The sequence below is a fragment of the Atta cephalotes genome (assembly GCF_000143395.1).
Source record: "Atta cephalotes unplaced genomic scaffold scaffold00037, whole genome shotgun sequence".
NCBI classification, from domain to species: domain Eukaryota; kingdom Metazoa; phylum Arthropoda; class Insecta; order Hymenoptera; family Formicidae; genus Atta; species Atta cephalotes.
In genome coordinates, this window is record NW_012130101.1 from 1,153,409 (window position 1) to 1,162,355 (window position 8,947).

The window sequence follows — 8,947 nt, forward strand, 5'->3', positions numbered from 1 at the left end:
GAGAATAACTTTATGATGCAGACACAAATCGACTAATGTTTCTATGGGGTTATGTTGACAGATGCCCAAGTTATTTATGACGTCTATGATCTATTTCGACCACCACTTACCGCTAAAGCCATCTATAGGAAAACGGCGGAAGCAAAGTTGTACACCTAATATTAACGTAAATATAAAACGTAATATTAATTTATTATTATTTTTTATTTGTATAGTCAAAATATATATTTTAAATATGTATATATAATTTTATGATACTTACATGTGTATACTTACACTATTATAGAATTTATTTCTGTAAAGTAAGAGGTTTATGCAATATATTGCAAATAAAATTCGATTTTGGTTAATTGTTTTTTACCTTTTATTTTTTAATTTTCTGTAAGAATTCAGATGTATTAAATACACACACAGAAAAATATCATAGGAATCATCTTATATAGATTGTTGGCAATCTTGCTGCATGCACGATGTATTTGTGATGGCACGGCCATGCGATCACTGTCCAAGCGTTTCCCGCGGTATGATTGCTTCGAGGGCACTTGGTAGAGAAAAATGAAATTTTCCCTGCTTTCTAATTTTATTTGAATAGACTTCAAATGCGGGCGAACGTGTTTTACAGTAGCGGAAAGGATTTCAACGGTAGCGCGGTAATACTTGTTCACCATGAGGCGAGATACGTGCTGTCGAGGAGACAGTTAAAGCGGCCATAATGATCTGAGTGTTTTTGATCGATTATGCACGACGCATGCGTCGCTTAACAATCGACATCTCGTGGATTGATCGATTCTTTATCGATGTGATTAGACGATATGACTGGACGCCGTAAACGATAGGAATACCGAACATAGGTAAAGATTATAAGACGATGAAAAAGATTTTATGTAAAAAAAAATGAACATGATGTTTAACCTCTTTTTGTAATATTTGAAGAAAGATATGGCGAATAATATAAATATGTGAATGTATAAAATAGTATTACTGTTTTATTTAGGAGTACTCCTCTATTCTATAACTCGTTATGTAGTCACTATGTGTTCATAATATTTATTATGCAACGACTGCATAATGAGATTACAGAATAGGGATAGCAGAGTGGAATTCTGTAACTCGTTATGCAATCGTTATATCGTCGTGCTCATAACAGTTGCATAGACAGTTTTATGTAGTAAAAAATTACACTTGTCCTTATGAACATATAAAGATTGCATAAAGAGTTACAGAATACAAGGGTCAGACAGAGTCGCGACCGATTGTCACACGGGATTGATTGTCAAGAAGTTAACAACTCAACTAATACACATTTTCTTTTTACTGTAGATTGCTGATTAAATTGTTTAGAATGGTCTGCGTCAAAATTGTGTATATAGTAGGTGAAATTTTTATAAGAACATCATACTTTACTAACAGAAATTGATTTATTCCATTAATTTTTACTAATTAATAATAATTTTTACTAAATAAATCGAAGCTTTACGAATATCATTTGTTCATTTTGTTGTGAAATGATAATGTAAACGAACTCGCGAGTTTTTAGTATTGCAAACATAGGCACAAGAATGCCAGCCAAGATAGATACGAAATATGTAGGGGAGACCAGGACTAAGTGGGCACCTTTTTTTCAATTGCAATTTTCAATAACAAAATAAATGATTTTAGTCAAATGATTATTAGCGTTTTATAGAGTGATTATAAGATTATAATTGTTACTAAAAAATGGTAATAAAAAGTTTTGATGTTTCCACCTTCATTTCATTCATATACACAAAAAAATGATGTAAAAAATGAAATCTGAAGAATGCCGAGATTAAGTGGGCGCCCCCTTCCCAGCTGTCTCCCTTGGACTAATGGGCACCACATTTTTTTCGATGCAATATGAAATAAAAACAAATCAAAACACATTATAGTAAAAAGATAAAGAAACTGTATTAAATTTTATTTCAAATCTTTAATTTGAATTTTTTGATTCCATTTCAAACAAACTATTTTTCAAATTTTTTTGCCACCGATGCAATTTTCATATTATATATCCTTTTTGATGCTAGCACAGCTCTAGACATCCTTTTTTTTATCCATGGAATCAGTTTTATTGCTTGTAATTGCGAATGCTGTAACACGAAAATATTATATATAATATTAATTAACAGTAAAAATATTGTGAATAAAGATTGAAGTTAAAGTGGCTTCTTTCAGGCTTCTACTTAGTAGCCTCGATGGTTTTGGTGCTCTCTTAGCCTCGAACGTATATTGTAATCTTTGACATAAATATAAACATAATAATATTTTTAATAATACTTTGACATAATAATATTAGATGAGTTTAATTTGTATCATGACAGAAGTTCACAGTTGAGCATTATTATGAAGGTACTATTTTCTTGACGTTAGTTTAAGGATTATCGAGGGTCTCGATAATTATAGGAAACCGAATTCGGGACGTTATTTAAATCTAACCACCCAATAGAACATAAATTGTGTATTATAATATTCGCTTTGTGTTTCTTTATTCTTATTTTAACTTTCCTTTTCGTCTGACTTACATATGAAACATCACAACATCGAGACAATTTATTTTATATACCACATTACAATGTTCTATCGTGTCTAACTTATCCTTATCTAATGACAGACTTTAAAGTATTAATAGGTTTATAAGCTATTTTGAAATCATTCTTTTCCGCCACAGGTTTGAATTTTTCCGAAATTTCGTGCATGTAAGGTATCGTAAAATAATTATTCGGATTATTATTCGGATCATTGATGTTCTTAGTTATATTAGTATAAGTTTTTCTTTCTCGATAATGTTTTTATTCTGCTGTTAATTGTGGAAAAGATTATATCTAAAAGATAGATTAGAGAGTAAAACACTGATCATAGACTCAATATTTTTCTTATACTCCGAATGAAAGGAAAAAAATTTTGTCGAGCTATTCAATTATCACTCTATTTTTATCACCCACTATGTATTATAAGAAATCCAAAACATACAGTAGTATCGGAACATGAGTTGGATTATGGACATAAATTAGATCAGGAGAATATTTCATTGTTAGATTCAGAATCATGTTTTTAAAAAAGACTCATGTTTGAAATGATATTCATTAAAAAACAAATCAAGACTATTAACAAAATGATATAGAATATCTATTCGAAGCATATTTTCCTTAATATAGCTTCCCCCATTTAATTCCAGTATTACCCTCTCTCTCAGTTTTTCGACGAAAATTGTTTATAAATCGTACTGTCATGATCTGAGTTTAACATACAGTTTCTGATAGTTTAATCGTTAACACAAGTTCACTATATCCTGATACGACTTATAAAAATTATTGCACATAGGTAAGATATTACTGTACTTTCTTAATTGCAAATTTGAAAAATTCTGAATTTGAAAAATAACAACCAGGATACATATATATTGCCCGAATGTTCGAAAAATTATTTTTGATTATCGAAAACATGTTTGATTATAAACATAACAATGCGGCACTTAAACTAATCAAACAAATTTCGTTGATAAGAAAAACACGAGATGTCATCTACAATATAAATTGGGAATTCATAAGATATATTTTTGTCACTCAAAATTCAAATGCCAGCTTAGACAGTGCCCACTTAGCTCCAGTCTCCTCTATTATATAAGAACAATGTTAATACACAGTTGTTTTTTAACATTTAAACATCATTTTCAAGGAAAGTATTAGGAATAATATTAGGAATAATATATATTAATTTCTAAATAATTTAAAATAATTTCTCTTCTACCAGAATGTCACGAGATAAGTTTTTCAGTTCAGAAAAACAAATAAATACATATAAGCATACCGCGATGTAGACATTCCTATTCGAGAGATTGTCAACAAATTCATTGATTCAGTAATTGTATAGACAATTTTTTGAGATCGCGTGAAAACTATGGTAAAAATCATTATAGATGATGGTAACAAAACTTATAATAGGTATGATCATTCATAAATTAAAAAAAATACGAACCAGGAATAAAACTGCTGGTGAAGTAGCAAGAGTTTTGAAATTGCTGGTGATTACACGATATGCAGCAAATACTATAACAAGATAAAGGTTTAAAGTGATTAAAAAATCTTTGATCCATAAAACTGCGAGATTAAAGTTTTCTCGAAATCATGACTTGGCATGAAGAATAGAAAAATGTCGTATTTTTTGATGAAAAAAATAACTTACATGAATCTGATGATTAAATATTACTTGCACGATTTACAAACTGATAAGGCAGCAACCATGAGCAGAAATTTCGACGGAAGATGTTTGATGGTATGGAACTGCGTTTAATTATTTGAAGACATCAATATGCAAAATTTGTATCAGAATGAAACTCAGAATGCAGAACGCAGAAAAATATATTGATTTATTAGAAAATTGTTTAACTCCATTTATCAAAGAAAATCACAAAGAAAATGTTATTTTACAACAAAACAACGCTGCTATACACAATGCAAAGAAAACACAAGAATGCAGATTTCGACAGAAAAATTTGCTACTTATGAAATGACAAATTTCCCAGCATGTTTGGATTTAATTCCGATAGAGAACTTATAGAAGAATTCTATCAAGAGTAGTATATAGAAATAATAAACATTATATTCTTGAGATTTCCACGGGTCTTTTCTATATAAAGATTATGCGTTTCGCGGGTTTCTTCTAGATCCATTCTTGGAATGCCAACGTTTCGTGAACCTTGCAGTTTATTTCATCAAGGCAAGGAGCAGCCTGATATTGAGCTGTTTTTCCGGGTCGCTTCTTTTATATATTACGCTACTTAAGGAAAGGAGGGGGAGAAGAGAATTGTGGAGGAAAGTCAGTCCTCATTAACCGGGGAAATAGTTTTCCATATTTTATTTATGTTGTAGCCATTATCTCTATTTGTTAGGTTTTTTGTTTGTATCTCTATGACTTCTCTATACTTTCTTGAAAAGTATGTAATGTTGGCTATTGTGATTGTTTTGTCAAACAGTATTTGGTGTCCAGTTTCGATGTTGTATTCTGATAGTGCTGACATGTTTGCGTGACATGTTTTAACCTGACATCACGTTGATGTTCTTTTATCCGTAAGTTGACCATTCTCCCAGTTTCTTCAATATATATTTGCCTGCAGGAACAAGATATTTTGTACTCCTGCGGAGCTGAGTGGAGTCTTTGATCTTTAGGATTTCTTAAGATTTGTCCTATCTTTTTGGGTGGTTTAAGGATAGTTCGGATATTGTGTTTGTTTAATATCCAGCCATCTGATCTGTTGTTCCTTTGATATATGGGAGAATGGATAGGATCTTCTTGTCTGATTGTGTGTCAGAGATCATTGTCTTGTTTGCATGTTTATTGATTTGATTATGTCTTTTTGTCGTCTGTTTTTCTATAAGGCTGTTTTTAAGTGATTGAGTTCTGTCTGTAGATGTTCTTTGTCAGAAATGGTGAAAGCTCTATGTATAAGTGAATTGATTGCAGACTGTTTTTGTGCTGGATGGTGGTGTGACTCGGCATAGTATCTATCTGTGTGTGTTGGTTTTCTGTACACTTGATGGCCTTTGGGTGGTTTAAACCACCCAAAAAGATAGGACAAATCTTAAGAAATCTTAAGAAATAAAGATCAAAGACCTCCACTCAGCTCCGCAGGAGTACAAAATATCTTGTTCCTGCAAGCAAATATATATTGGAGAAACTGGGAGAATAGTCAACCTACGGATAAAAGAACATCAACGTGATGTCAGGTTAAAACATGTCATGCAAACATGTCAGCACTATCAGAACACAACATCGAAACTGGACAAATGATAAACAACCACAATAGCCAACATTACATACTTTTCAAGAAAGTATAGAGAAGTCATAGAGATACAAAAAAAACCCTAACAAATAGAGATAATGGCTACAACATAAATAAAATATGGAAAACTATTTCCCCGGTTAATGAGAACTGACCGATTTCCTCCACTCACAATTCTCTTCTCCCCCTCATCAGCTTTTTTAGAGACAAAAACATCTAGGAAGGGGAGTTTTCCGTTTTTCTCTCTGTCGATAGGGAAGTGGATATTTGGATGTTGATTATTAAGGAAAATAAGGAATTTACGAAGTTTGTTTCTGCCGTGTCTCCATATCACGAATGTGTCGTCTACATAATGGAATCAAACTTCTGGTTTTTTGAGTGTTTTTCTAAGGGCTTCTTTCTCAAAATGCTCCATGAAGATGTTGGCGATTACAGGAGAAATAGGAGAGTCCATTGCCACTCTTGAAGTTTGTTCATAAAATTGGTTGTTATAAGAGAAGTAAGTGGTTGTAAGCAGTGCTCTATTAGCGGGAAGTCGGAGAGAACTTCATGTGAGGCCTTTATTATGTTTAATATGTCTTTTATTGGGACTTGTGTGAAAAGGGATTCTACGTCGAAGCAGGTCTGTAGGATGTTTTGTCGGATTTTTTGGATCTTTTGTATGAAGGCCGTTGAGTTAGTTATGTGTGACTTGGCTTTTCCAGTGAGGAGTTGTAGTTTGTGCTAGGAAGCGAGATAAGTTGTATATCGGGGAGTGTATGGCGATAACAATCGGTCTGAGTGAGATGTTTAGTTTGTGTACTTTTGGTAGTCCGTATAGTCATGGTGAGAGAGAATATGTAAGTTTTAATGTTGATTTGGTTTTACTGGAAATGTTGCTTTTTTTCACCAAAATCTTAGTGTTCTGCGCGATTGTATTAATTGGATCTTTGTCAAGCTTTTTGTATGCTTTGTCCAAGAGAAGGTTTTTTTATCTTTTTCTTATAGTCTGATGTATTCATGACTATTGTTGCCTTTGTCGGCTGAAAGTACGATAATGTCTGTGTCCCTGTTCAGGTCTTGAAGGGCCAATCGTTCTTGTCTAGTAATGTTTGTTAGTGGATTACGTAAATATTGAGGTTTTTATATTTAATGCATTAGACGTTTCTAGAATTTTTATTATGTCATTATTTTAATATAAACGGTAGTTTTAACATTGAAAATGACCTGATGTAAGGTCGAAACGTATGTATATTGTTTTGTTAAATATAATGTTTTTGTAATTCACAATATTAACGAAGTATATCTTGCTTTTGCTCTGAACCCTTTAATGGATTATTTCTTCTTATTTTTCTTTAATTTTATTAAGAAGACATTTCTATAAGGTTTTTCTATAAATAAAAATAGTAGTTTATGTTTTTATAGAAATTTTGTTCATTGTATTACTAATAATGGCATTTAAGGAAACAAAACTAGACAAAATTTTCTTATCTCTTTTTTGTGTTTTTATTAGTTTTTAGCATATTATATAATCTCGATTTGATTATAATTGTAGATAAGTATAAACGTTAGATAATTTTTAGTGTAGTTAATTTATGAGTATATTAATTTATTGTTGTAAAATAAAGTTTGATAATATTATCTCTTTCAATAGAAACAGTCATGGGAGTAAATCGATCAAAATAAATCGGGATTACGTAATAGTTAATTTTAAAAATATTTTAAGAATTTTCTCAGAATATTTATGATAAATATTCATAAATATTCATAAATATTACTATTTATTTCTTTGAAATGTTACATAAATATTTTACATTCACTTTTTTAAGTTTTATTTTCGTAATATTATTAAAATATGAACTAAACAGTTTATAATATTTATGATAAATATAAGTAAATATTTCTAATAAATGTTTTATACATATTTCTGAATTATTTGCTAGGAAAGTCAATGTTTTATAAAATGCACACTATCTCAACATGATATTTGCATTATGAAAATATAAAAATGATAGACTTTACTTCTTTTATTCCAATCTTTGACTTAAGGGTATGTTACATTAAAGATATGCAAGATATTTATTTTAGCTGTTACTATATTTAAAATAAAAAATTTTCTACTTAATATAAAGATAAAAAATTTTTGCAACCTTAACCTTCACTAATTTTGCTAAGTATTATCTCACATATTACATTGTCTGTATGCTAGTCTTTAATGGTTCATCTCGTTTTCTAACGTTATAAATTTGTTATATTATATACAATTTATATCCAGTTATATTATTTCAATCTTGTGCTATATTTTCATTTATATTATATATTTTCTACAGGGTCATACTCATGTTTGCGTTCTCTGTTCACTTATAAGCGAAAGATACTTATTTCTTTTATCAAATTGACACCAGAAGTATATAATAATTGACTGCAAGTAGTTATCATTCGCGTCCTTTCTGTTATACATTATAATTGTAACGTTACGATAATTATTTTTATGTTATTAGCGTTTACCTTAGAGAGCGAAATATTTATTGTATTATGTTTTGTTTATTTTCCAATCTTTATTTATTATGTATGTTTTTATTATTGAGAATGATCTCATCGCGATCGAAATGTCTATTGCTAGCATTCTTTATTAAAATTTCAATTTAAAACACTTTCCTTTTTGTTTTTTTGTATTTTTTACTTATCCTATTCTGTTTTTATATAATAATTTTTGGTTCGTAGCCCTTTTTTTCTTTGTTTTTCAAAAATGATAAACATAGAGAAAAATTCCTTATTATAAGATAAGTTTCTATTGTAAGATATTAGAATTTCGACTAAACTAATAGACGTCAATATTTGTGAAATTGGAAGCAAGAACGCCGCTATTAGGAATCTACCTCGTAATAGGGGACTTCACTTTATTATTAATATAGTTTGTGGTACAGGAATATACTCACAAAAAATATGATATAATATAAATATGATATAAAATACGGAAAAATAATACAATATAATAATGCAATATAATAATATATAATATTGATAATATATAATATATACAATGTAATAATATACCATATTGATAATATTTAGATATAGAAACACTATGAATAACAAATTTGCAAAATTAGTAAGTAATTATTATCATTTTTTTTTAATTTATAGCTTTCGTGTATTGTGTATATCTGC